We start from the raw sequence: 13239 nt of genomic DNA, 5'->3' as shown, positions 1-13239 counted from the left end.
GACTGCGCTTCAGAGGGGCCTGCTGTGTTTGGGGAAGGAGCGTGGGTGACGCCACGGAGTGACTGGGGTCACTGAGGTGCAGCCTTTCCCCACGGCACTGTGCAAACTGTGTTCTCTGCTTGCAATCCTGCCTGGGCTTCTCTGGTTTTCCAAGCCCTGCCCATTCTTCACTCAACTCAAGTCTTACCTCGTGTAACCTTCTGTCACTGTACCAAAATAGAGTGATGGTCCATTCTCTAGGGAGCTCCTGTCGCTTTCATGGTCCACAGCACTCAGGCAGCACAGAGCCTGCACTGCCTACCTTCAAAGCTAGATTCAGAACATCTAGGCATCTATGTAGCCCATAGCCTAGAACCTGGCAGAGTACTTTGCATGTAGTAGGTGCTCTATACAATGATGAAGGCTGATGAAGGCCCACTCTGGGAATGGTTTACCTCCCAAGAAAAGTCTATGATCATTTAGTTGGTAGCCTTCAATAAGATGTTTTATTCTCCTAGCTTCCTCACTGGTGAAAGAGGGATACAATGAGAGAGAAGTAGTTAAGAAGTTCCCATGGCCACTATGAACAGTTACAGAGTGTGTACCTCTACAAAGCTGAGGGGGAGCTGGAGGTTGAAATCCAGCAGCTACTCTCCCCCCCTCAAATCTTGTGCCAGCCCAGAGGAAGGGGCACATTTTTGTAATTCATCCATTCTGAAGGTGCCTTTTGTAACATACACAGGATGTTCACTGGCTAACAGGGCCCTGAGCACTTCGCAGTATAGAGCGGCATGGTCTTGCCAACTACAACCTACCCTAAAGCACAAGCCCATGGGCTCTACCCTTAGAAGTCCTGGATGGTCAAGGAGGCATCAAAGAACCCAGGCAGGAAGCTGGTTCTGTGTCTTGCCGAAATGGTAAAGAAGTGAGTGGTATTTTCTCTCTTCCCTATGTGACTGACTGTATCTGGCTATGACCTTGACTTGGGTACTTTTTTCCTGGCTAGGATTCCTGTAAGTTGTCACATTTCTCTCTCGACTCCTGTTCATTCTCTCTTTTTTCTGTTTTTAAATGCTCATTTGTTTCCCGGTTAAACCAGTTTTCAGTGTTGATATTTAATACATCTGCTCATAATAAACCCTTCAGGGTGTTTCTATCTGTGCAAACAGAAGGAAGTCAAATAAATGGGCCTCACAACTGCCACTTGAACGAGCTGCCTATGATCCCAGGGCCCTTTGATTCCATAGCACGCGTGCTCCTTTCCACCTTCTTTTTAACGTCTTCCGGCACACCATCAGCAGCCTCCTATGGCCAAGAGAAGATACTCATATTCCCTTAAATTATCAGAGTAAGCTCTTGGTTATTTACATGTAAATGAATTGAATCAACTTTTTTGTTTTCTTCTTCTTGAGTAGAAACCCATTACAGGATGAAAACATATAGGGAGAGGCAAGTGGACAAACTTCTACTTCATTTATTTGCCTCACTGGAGCTGAATAGCTATTATTTTTTGAAGTTAGTAGCTCTTACATTTTGGAATATATTTCTGTCCCCCAATAATATTATCATGAAAATCAATATTTCTAAGTAACATCATCATCTTCATTAGCACTTACAAGGATATTCTGTGCCAGGCACTGAACTGATTTTCTTTATATGCACAGATCATTTAAACTTTACAACCACCATATGAGGTTTATCACTACTACTACTATTTTTATTATTTTACAAATATAGAAATGAAGGTTCAGAGAAGTTAACTTGCTCAAGGTCACAAACACACAGCTTGTAAGTGGTGCAGCAGAAACTCAGAACCCAGCATGTCAGACTCCCAAGCCCACTCAATAGTCAACATTTCAGCAATATTTACAGAGCACCTGCTAAACCCCGCCATGATTCTAGGCACCAGGTACACAGCGGTAATCAAAACAGACTCGGTGCCTAGAAGAGTTTACAGTTGAGCGGAGGAGACATAGTAAACAAATAAACAGGCCAATTTTTTTTTTTAATAAATGTATTTATTTATTTTTGGCTGAGGTGGGTCTTCGTTGCTGCGCACGGGCTTTCTCTAGTTGCGGCGAGCAGGGGCTACTCTTCATTGCGGTGCACGGGCTTCTCATTGCGGTGGCTTCTCTTGTTGTGGAGCACGGGCTCTAGGTGCACAAGCTTCAGTAGTTGTGGCACGCAGGCTCAGTAATTGTGGCGCACGGGCTTTGTTGCTCCGTGGCACGTGGGATCTTCCCCGACCAGGGCTCAAACCCCTGTCCCCTGCATTGGCAGGCGGATTCTTAACCACTGTGCCACCACTCTGCCAATTTTGTTTAGTGAATGAATTTTTCATGGAAATCATGAGTGCTAGATTTTGTTACGCCTCATTCAGCAATAAAAAAAAAAACCCTGAAATTCCCCAAAATGAAATTGGTCAAAGATCACAGTCCAGAGAAGTAGGCCAATGGTATTGAAACAAAGATCAACTTCAAATGTAGATCATTAATGGCACATGACAATTTTCTTGGCGGGGAAGACTTTCTAAGGTATCCTGAAGATGAGAGAATAGGGAAAAGGGAATACAATCAGCAAAATCCTTAAAAAGAAATGGAAACAAAAAAGAAGACAAAGTCAATTGAGCACATAAAATGAATTGCACAGCCTCAGCCTGCTCCCATCCTGGCCTGGAGAAAGATGACGCAGAGTGAAGATCAACAGAGAAGAAACAAGTCTCTGAAAACTGGGTAACTTGCTGCAAAAGATTTCCAAAGGAAGCAGTGTAAAATAAACTTGGGAGGGAAAAGTCACCGAAATACCTTCTTAAGAACTCTTTTCACACAGCAGAAGAGCAGAACATGCTGTTGCTTCCACCTCAGCACTTCTGAGCAGTTGTGTCCATATTTCCACAGTTACACAGAATGTGTTTATATCTAGGATTAATCCCAGCAACTGAGACAAATAATCCTCGACTACAAATCATAGGAAAGTTTTAGGGCCCAAGTTCCACAAGTGGGGACTATGGGGGATCAAAGTAGACTGTGTTTGATCTTTTTGTCTTATATCCTAGTAAACTGGACAACAGGACAGCAATATAATTGCGATGATTGTCAAAAATAACTAAATCAGAATCTCTGACGACGGGGTCCGGACGTCAATACGTTGGATGTACTGGGTTGATTTTAAACGTGCAGCCAGGGTGAAGAACTCTTGGCTTCGGCGAAAGAGCCGGAGGGTTGGAGTCAAGAAACTGGGTTTGAATCGCAGCTAGAAGGTACCAGCCTTGAGGCCTTAGAGCGAGTTCCTCACCTCGCTCATTCTGTTTCCTCATCCACAAAATTGAGCACATCTACCTTATGAGCTCTTGTGAGTATTCGATGGGACTTTGTAAGCCAAGTATCTCATGGTGCCTGGTGGAGGGGTCATTAAATTCGGGGAGAGTGGGTTTTGCACATAGCCCAGTAACAATAAATACATGTCAGATTTGAGTGATTTTGCTAATGGCCACCCATTCAACTGTGCCTGGATAATTAGGAGATGCCAGAATGACTTATTTCTTCTCCCATCACACACACACACACACACACACACTCAACACATTACACACACACACACAAGGCAAAAGTATCCAAAGGAAGCTGCAAATAATTTCTAGTTGGGGAACAAAGCACCCAGGACCAGGGGAAAGGGAGAAGAGGGAAGTAAACTATGGTCGTGAAGGGCTGGATGAGGCGCTACAACATCTCAAGGTGCTGACAAGACAGGCTTAGAACAAGAGATGAAGAACTGACATCTTAGAAAGCCAGACAATACTTTAGCCTGAGAGTAGGACATACCTTTGGCTTGGGACACTGGAAAGAAAAACCAAATGAGTTAAGACATTTCTCCAAAGGAAGACGGGGATCCATCCTGCATTTTTATGTTTCCAAATGATATATAGCTGATTCCTTTATAGAGTCCTTATTGTCTGTAGCAAAGTGGTTGCTGCTAAACTCCAGCTCTCTAGTCTGAATGTATTTCAGTGTTTCCAGTAGTAACAGCTAACAATTACTGAACATTTTCTACGGAGCAGACACTCTGCTAAGCCCTTAATGTGCGTTCAGAGGACAGAAGGTAGATAGTGACTACAGAATAGATACCCTTGTCTTCTTACCATTTTACAGATAAGCATGATTTGAGAGTGGGTGGTTTGCTAAGGTACACGTGGTTAGGCTAGTGATGGGAACACAACACGGTCTGGTCCTCTGATTCCAAAGCTACGGCTCTTAGGATCTGTGCTCATACCTGCTGGTGTGACAGTCCCTTTACTAATCAACAAGAATTTACCAAGCAACTTCTTTGAGGAAGAAACACTGGGGGATGCAAATGTGACAAGCTTGCTATCGTCACATCTTGTACCTTTCAGTGAAGGATCCAGAAAAGTGCACAGCTATCTGTTAAAAAGTTAAAACACACACACGCACACACACACGCACAGTACGGGGTGCTCAATTAAATTTTAATTTCAGATAACGGACAGAAAAATTTTACCGTAAGTATTCCCCCTATTATAGCTAGGCCATAATTATACTAAACCAATGTACTCATTGTTCATCTGAAATTCAAACTTCACTGAGTGTCCTGTATATTATCTGGCAACCCTGCTGTGTGATAGGTTCCATGGCAGAGATTCAAAGTAGAAATTCAGAAGAGAGAGAGCTCTGGGAACAATTAAAGCCAAGATATAAAAAATGGTGAAGAGATAGAACACTGAGGTAACTCCAAAGAAAGATCACACCTAGTTGTGCAGTTAAGGAAGAATTGGGAATTCCCTGGCAGTCCAGTGGTTAGGACTCCACACTCTCTCTGCCGAGGCCCCGGGTTCAATCCCTGGTCAGGGAACTAAGATCCCACAAGCCGCGTGGAACAGCCAAAAAAAAAAAAGGAAGGGCTCACAGGTGGTATTTGCACTTGACCTTAGAGGTGAATAGAGTTTCCTTTATGTGAAGGAGCAGAGGTGGCATTTCAGGCCCAGGTAATGGTGTGAGCAAGGGCACGGAAGTGGGGGAAAGTCAAGTTATAGCTCCATCTAGTTAAGAACAGTGAATTGAGCTGGATTAGGAGCCAAGTTTTTCTGTTTCCAGAGCCCATGCCTATAACATTCTACCACTGAGAGGAGACCCAGGTCACACAAGGTAGAAGCCAGGGACAACGGTTGGCTGGGAACAGACTGCCCAGGGATTAGAACGCCAGGCTGAATCCTGTGGGCTTAATTAAGAATAACTCAGTATGAGGAAAGATGCAACCATCCAAGGCCACTACGTGCCCAAGCCATAGCTAACAGAGGGATTCCAGGACCTTTGGGACTGAGGGTCAGGAGAGAGGCAGGGTCACAAAGCTGTCTGGCCCCACCACCCCAAGCTCATACACTGAGTGGACATCCTCAGAACCTGTAACTTGGTGTGACTGAAGACCAAGCAGTCCCATGGCATTTTATTGGCCAAAGATGCATTTGGCTTCAACTAAATATCAGTATTCCAGGCACCGCCTCCATTTTGCACTCATTTTTACCAGAAAAGCTACAACAGTGGGCTCTCCGTTATAAGTCAGAGAAAAAGAAAAAAGCAGTTTAACAAGCTCGTCCATGATTGTGCTGACTCTGAAAATGCTTTTCTGATGAGTAGCTCGGTCATGACAACAGTCATTCTAACCTTATCTTGGCTACAGAAAAATGCATCTTTTCACCCAATTGCTCTAGGGATTGAGATGCAGACATTATCCTGCTTCCCATACCCCTTTTAGAGATGAGGAAGCCAACTCTGAAAGATAATAGTTCTGCTCAAGTTCATGAGGCTGTCGTTGGGGAGGACGAACGTGAGCTAAGGCCAGGGCTCTGTCCACTGTGCTGCCTCTCGTTATAAACATTTGTCCAACAGCTGGCCCAGGAGAGGGCACACTCTGGCACTTAGGCAGCACATCTAAGGACAGAGCCTCTGGGGACTGAATGTAGGATTTTTAGAGCCCTCCCAGGCCCAATCTTCTGCGAACCAAAAACATTCTTTTTTTTTTTTTTTTTTTTAAGTTAATGAATTTAGCGCTTTACTACGTATGGGAAGATGCCGGAGTCTGGGCTCATTGAAATTATTCCTTTGATAGGCACCTTAACTATCTAGGCCAGTATCGTGCTCTTCTCCGTCCTGAGTCCCCTCAGAGTGCAGGGTTGTGGGTGGCTTCAGTGGCTGCTGTCTTGATGGCTGCAACATCCTTTCTTTACTGATACGGCAGGCAATATTTTTCATCCACATTCCCCAAGGGAACCAAAAACATTCTTAATTCTCCTTCCCAGCATCCCTGGGAGACTCGGGAGGTTGAGGTACAGTGACCTAAAGTCCCTGAGAGCTGGATTTTCTAAGTGTGGGTTGAGATATTACAGAGGACTTGTCAAGACACATGGAGACATTTCTTCCACCCACTCTTTAGCCATTCATCAGTCTGATTAACCCCTTTCCTTTCTGGGGTTTAGCCTCCAGCCTCATGACTCATCCATCAACCTCAACTCTCTCCTCTGTGGAAACCATCACCTCCCTTAGTTATGAAATAGTGAGTAAATAAGGAAAACAACTAAGATATCAGAACACCATAGGGACATCTGTACCACTCAAACCGATTAGAAGGTGATGGCCTGGGAAATCCAAATTGAAAGAAAGCGTGGAGCCCTTGCCCGCTCCTAGCGCTCTATGGCAAGAGAAGGCAGATGCTGAATTAGGAAGCCTGTGTCCTCATTCACACTCCTCTTCCAATTCATTGTGTGTGTGACCTTGGGTGAGTCACTTCCGGTGAACCTTTGTCTCCTCATCTGGACCAATGTACGAGGCAGCTCACTCTGTGAAGTTCTATAACATCAGGTGAGAGTGCCGGATCTGGCATCACACAGCCTGAATGCATAACGCTGGTTCCACCAATTGTTAGAGAGATGAATCTGGGCAAAATACTTGGCTTCTCTGGGTCTCATTTTTCTTATAAATAAAATAAGGATGCTAATAATGTCACCATCCTTAGATTTATTGTAAGGATTAAATGACATAATATGACTTATGCCCTTAGCACATTGCCTGTCACATAATTAGCACTTAATTAATGTTAGTTATTGTTGTTACAGGTTAGTGATTCTCAAAGTGTGGTCCCTAAACAAGCAACATCAGCCTCAGCTGGGAACTTGTTAGAAATGCCAATGCTCAAACCCATCCTAGACATTGTGTACCAGAAACTCTAGGGGTCTGGAACACAGCAGTCTGTGTTTTAACAAACCTTCCAGAGGATTCTGATGCCACATGTTAACGTTTGAAGAACAACGGGTGTAGATGGTTCTAAGATCCCTTCCAGTTCTAGAATTCTATTATTTCCTTCAAGTGTATACATCTATCCAAGGCCCAAGGAAATCATTATTATTCACCCATGTTGTTCCACAAACATTTATTAAATCTCTCTTTATACTGGGACCTGGGGATAAAAAGAAAAACAGGACATAGCCTAAGGCCCGAAGTAGTTTACAGTTCATCTCATGACAATTTATACGTTTAAAATCGTTATATGTACAGTTTTCTGTATTTGTCCATGGATACTTGAGGTTCACTATAAGAAAATAATATCTTTCTTTTAAAAAGTATTTTCTTGTAGTTACAATTTGAGGAAGATGTTAGCTAAGTGACCTTGAATCTCAGTTTCTTCAATTCTAGAACAGGATTAATAATATCTCACTAATTTGTTGTGAAGATTAATCTGATAAAATGTGATGACATGTATGAAATGACATAGTTGGTTACAGATGCCCAGTAATAATCAGTTAGATCTCAATTTGAATGTAGTTTATAACTAAGTATCGTTGATGAGCATTGACTTGGCTTTATGGTGTATATTATTGATATACAAAGTAGAGGAAAAATAGATCAATTCATGATATGTTGAAATCTAGCTCCTGAAAGTTATAAAAAGTGTCATCACTTTCACTTTCTTTTTTCTAGAATTCAGGCAGTTAAGACCCTCAGAAGAAACTTTGTACTTCAGAGATGTCAGAGAACTAGCTGGTGTTTATCCAAAAGGACTTCTGATTAACCAGACAGATGGCAGATTCCAGAAGAGTTTCACCCCTTTTGTTTAAAATCCAGAACCTACCCAGAGCTTGAACTGGAAATGAGGTTCCCTGCAGTTTCCAAAATTCAATTCGACAAATATCAAAGACCTGGATGGACTGCCTTTGAAGTCCACAGCTTCTTCGATGAAGAGGGCTCATTCAGAGCCTGAAAACTTTCTACCCATGGGGAGAAAGATAGCAACAATCAATCTGTTGATATGAAGCATTGTGTCTGCTTTTTGTTTATCCGCCAGAGCTACTAAAGAGTGTTTGTCTTGAAACGCTTCAGGTAGAGATTTGAAATGTGAACCAAGATTTCACTGTGCCAATAAGTCCCAGGCAGGGAGGAAAGGTCTGCTAAAAGACTAGTCTGTCACCTTATCTACAGATGGGGACATTCCTGCTATTTACTGAATCATCATTTCTCTGGGCACTAGAACTTCTGTCCTGTTCCTCACCCTTCCCCAGCCCAAATCTAAGTGGCTTCTCACTTGTCTCTGAATCAGGTAAGCCTTGGAGTTCTAACAAGGCAGTATAGTCCCAGGTCCTATGAGTGAGATAGCAAATCAAAATAAGAATGTCATGAGCACTTCGATGTTGAAAACTTCAGCTAAAGAAAAACGCACAACCTAAAAGTTGTGAGTTAAGTTTTATTCGGAGACCTTACTGAGCACTCAGCCCAGACTTCAGCCTCTCAGTGACTGGCACATAGTAAGTGCTCAGTAATTTTCCTGGAATGAAAAAGAGTGAGGGTAGTATATGACAGGTGACAAGTAGGTTGTACAGAAAACAAGATAAGAAGAGTGACTGAAGAGTTTGAGAGAAGGAGGAGATCATAGTGGGCCAGAGCATCCAACAACATCCTCATTTTACGTAAGAGAAAACTGAGAAACAGGGAGGTTAAGTATGTTGCCCAAGGTCACACAGCTAGTAAGTAGTAGAGGTAAGATTTGAATCAAGTTGTCAGACCCCAGGCTCTACCTGTATAAACCTTTTGTATTTTAACTGTTATGTATTTAATTTACAGAATATAAAAATACAAATATGAGCCAGTGATTTCATGGATATTCTTGTTTAGAATGAGGATAAGAAAGCAATGAGTCCATTTAAAGAAAATAACAGAAGAAGAGTGGTTGTCTGAAAGGACAAAAATCAGGAAGGTGGAATGCTAATGACTTATTAATGATTATTTTTATAAAACACCTAATTAACTATGATAAAAGGTAACAGACCTGTAGTTTACATACCTGCACAGATAGCTGATGAGGTGTGCTCTATCTTCAGGTTGACTTGACTCAGTGAAAATGTATTGACTGGTTAAACCTTGTTACTGTAACCTTAGGACCTCTCATTCCACTGTCAGTAAATTCCTTTACACTTTGGACCTTGGCCTTAAACACTTTCACCTTTTCCTCTCCTTTCATTTCTCTGCACTACTGAACACCTACCTTTCTCTTTAACCTAGCTTTTCACACTCTCAAGTAAAGTTTACTTCCTAATTTCTCCTATATCTCAGTCAAGGAAGGGCACATTCTCATTACCCTCTACTCCACTGTTGCTTCTGGATCATCTCTGCATAACTTTCTACCTTTTAAACTCAACAATCTCTCCTCTCTTGAAACTCATGTCAGATTATCACTTTCTCTCCATCTTTGCCCTGCTGTCCACCAACTTTCAAGTTACTTTTCCACACTCTGAAGACTCTGACCCCAACAATATTTGAGTGTGACTACCCTTCTTGAAAAATCTCTTCATCTTTTCTTTGCTGACTTTGTGTTTCTCCACTGAAAAGGAGAGATTTCTTCAAGGTCCCCCTCTTTTTCCTTTCTCCTCTCTCCCTGGTGACCTTCATGTCTTCAACCATTACTTCTTGTCAAATGGCTCTCAAATCCACATCTCTTGCTCAAACTTCCTCTGAGCTACAGGCTGGAATTTCCAAATGTCTCTTGGCAATATCTCCAAAATACCCTGGCAGCTCAAACCATATATGAAAAAAAAAAAAAGAATGAGTTCACTCTCTTCCTTCTAATCCTGGCTTTCCCTCTGCGTCCCTTGTCCCAGTGAATGGTAGTGGTATAGAAGAGAATAAATCCTCTCTTTCATCATCCCTCAACATACCTTTGGTCACTATGCCTCTTCAGTGGATCATCGTCTTTCTCTTCTTACAGTTGCTCAACCAGGCTATCCTGTGTGCCTTACTTCTCAGGTCATACTGCACCAGTTAACAGAACAGACTACTAGACTAACGCTAGAACACGACATACTCTCTCTTAGGTCTCTTCCAAGTGTCTATTTTGTCTATAGCATGGAGTTAAAATTTTTTGATTTGAAAGCCAACAATCTCTCCCAACCTATTTGTCCCCTCCTCTCTTTCTGTATACACCCTATTGTAACCAACCCAGAGTTCCTGATGTCACCTGAAGAAACCATTCATTCTTTCAAGAAGTTATTTATTAAGTACTTGGTATTAGCCCACCTCTGTCCTAAGTGTTGGCAATATAATGGTGAGCATGACCTCTGAGTTTAGATTTAGATGATACAAGCAATGAAAATACAGTGTTGTAAGCACCAACCTAGGAAGATAGCTGGGTACTATGGACATTCATCTAGAGGCTCCTGACTACACAGGGACAAGATCTGGGGAGTAGGAAGATAAGGCTTCCTGAGCTGAGACCTGAAACGTAAATAAGAATTATTCAGATATAATATGGGAAGGGAGTGTCTATTACAAGAGAAGAAAATGTATGCATAAAGAATTGGGGCAAGAAAGGATGGCCAGAGAAAGGGAACTGAGAATAGAGATTAGAGAAGAAGAAGGAAACACAAGATGTTGTAGAAACCAAAGGAGGAGTGAGAAGACAGGAGCAGACCACAGCATCCATGTTTCCAAGAGGTCAAATAAGATGAGGATTAAAGAGTGTCCATTGGATCTGGAATGGAGAAATCATTGATGACCTGGCCAGAAGCCTTCTGAGCAAGTGATGTAGACAAAGGCTAGATCACAGTGGAGAGAGAAATGAATTAAAAGAGAGGCATTGGAATTACAGACAAATCTGAGGAAATTCAAAAACCACTACATCTTTATGCTGTATCCTCATTTACACCACTTTCCTCCTCTCCTGCTTCTTTCCCTATTTTACCTATACTGGCTTTGCCAATTCTCTTCCTATTGAAAACCTAGCCATTTTTTTAAAGATCAAATCAAATACAATCTTTTTTGAAAAATTTTTCCATCTACTGTCTTATTTTATTTTATTTATTTATTTTTTAAATAACAGAACATACTTTATTTTTTAAATTTATTTATTTATTTATTTATTTTTGGCTGCTTTGCGTTTTCGTCGCTGCACGCGGGCTTTCTCTAGTTGAGGCGAGCGGGGGCTACTCTCTGCTGCGGTGCTCGGGCTTCTCTTGTTGAGGAGCACAGGCTCTAGGCGCGCGGGCTTCAGTAGTTGTGGTTCGAGGGCTCAGTAGTTGTGGCTCATGGGCTCTAGAGAGCAGGCTCAGTAGCTGTGGTGCACGGGCTTAGTTGCTCCACAGCATGTGGGATCTTCCCAGACCAGGGCTCGAAACCCTGTCCCCTGCATTGGCAGGCGGATTCTTAACTGTGCCACCAGGGAAGCCCCAGATACAATCTTATTTTGAGCTTCCCTGCACTCCTGGCAGTTAAAACGGATTACTCAGTACTGGCTACATAAATCTTTGCTGAATTAGCAAACTGTTCTCATCGCACTGATCATATGGAATTTCCTTTGTATGTCTGTTATAGCACTGACTTCTTATTACCTTGTAATCTATTTAGCCATACACACCTGTCTCCCTGACTATACAACCTGATGATGAACTAGCTATGTATTAGTCACCTTTAAACCTCTCATAGTTTCTAAGTGTGTTGGGCAGTGGCATCATCCAAATTGAACTCTACCGACTGTTCTCTAGCTTGCATTGATGTAAGCACATGCTATGTATGCCATGATCTTTGTCCTTGGAGACAATGGTTTTTAATGGTATCTATAATCCTAGGATTTGCTAGAGTCATCTTTAACCTCTCAAAATCTTTCCACTATTATTCACATGCTTTACATATTCTAAATTCTATAAAATGTTATCAGATTGGATCTCTGTATGAATGAATACTCTACAAGCCAACTTTCTGATTGAAGGAAAACAACCCACTCAACTTTTAAGCTCAGAAGACTCAAGTAGCAACTCATTAATGAAATTAAGTTAATATTCACACATATCTCTCTTTCCAAAGAACAACCTAGGAAGTGTTAAGCCAAGCCAAAATAGAAAAATGACATTGAACTTTTGGGTTTCTAAGGACTAAAACCAAAAGAATAAGTCATATTCTTAAATTCTAAGTACCTGATGATTATTTGGATTTGATCGATTTGAAGAGGGCAAGGACCATACAATGTTCGATGGATTTATTATGTTGTAGACTGAAAGACTTCCAAAAACTTTCAAAAATTTAGTAGTTGGGGAAATTAAGAGCAACTTAAGCTCTGTTAAATTCATACAATTGATAAACTCCAGTTTTAAAATATTTTAGAATTTCTATTAGCATGTTACATAATTCTTCTGCAATGGAATCTGGAACTTTTGTCACCTCCCCCCTTTCAAAGCCCCACCTTTCACCGCATTTTAAACAAAAAGCACAGAAGTAGCCAACTCATCTCTGGGTCACTCAATAGAATTGGGATTAAAGTCCAAAACTCCATTTCTTTAGAAAACAAAATTCGGAAGCAACTATGGTTAAATGTTAATATCTGACAAAACTGGGTAGTGGGGACCCAGGCAATAGTGATATTACTCTCTGTTCTTTTCTCTTGGTGGGAAATGTTTCATACCTTTAAAATGAGAGGGAAAATATTCATGTCATCCAAAATTACTGGAGAACTCAATAACTGAAAGAATTTCTTGTACTGATTCTTAGTTACCCAATTTCTGTACTTGCCCCATGAGCACTTAGGGCAGAGCTATTTCTTCAGTTTCCAGAGGAAGAAACACAAGTAGTTAAGAGAAACCAAATGATTCTGGAGTAAGGGTAGGTGCAAGTTCAAGTCAGAGTTAAAATTCCTGGAGTATCAAAGGACAAGAGGCTGCCTCCAAATACTGAAAGGATAATAGACATTCAGTTAGCAGTGATTTGATTAATTGGT

The 13239-nt window shown here is 41.7% G+C and overlaps 2 long non-coding RNA genes across 2 annotated transcripts in view; one reads left to right on the top strand and one right to left on the bottom strand.

The window, feature by feature from the left end:
• Nucleotides 1-9122, top strand: part of LOC309637334 — a 27097-nt gene extending 17975 nt beyond the window's left edge. Inside the window, exon 3 of the long non-coding RNA XR_014250483.1 lies at nt 7965-9122. This is a non-coding gene — a long non-coding RNA (uncharacterized lncRNA). The remainder of the gene's footprint in view (nt 1-7964) is intronic.
• LOC309637331 lies at nt 1976-13239 on the bottom strand. Its single transcript, XR_014250478.1, has 2 exons — nt 9322-13239; nt 1976-2518 (listed from the first exon to the last, which is right to left on the bottom strand). It is a non-coding gene; the product is annotated as an uncharacterized lncRNA (long non-coding RNA).

Source organism: Balaenoptera physalus (assembly GCF_965194825.1).
Source record: "Balaenoptera physalus genome assembly, chromosome: 11".
Lineage (NCBI taxonomy): Eukaryota > Metazoa > Chordata > Mammalia > Artiodactyla > Balaenopteridae > Balaenoptera > Balaenoptera physalus.
The sequence above is the reverse complement of the archived record's forward strand: the minus strand, read 5'-3'. Positions and strand labels throughout refer to the sequence as shown.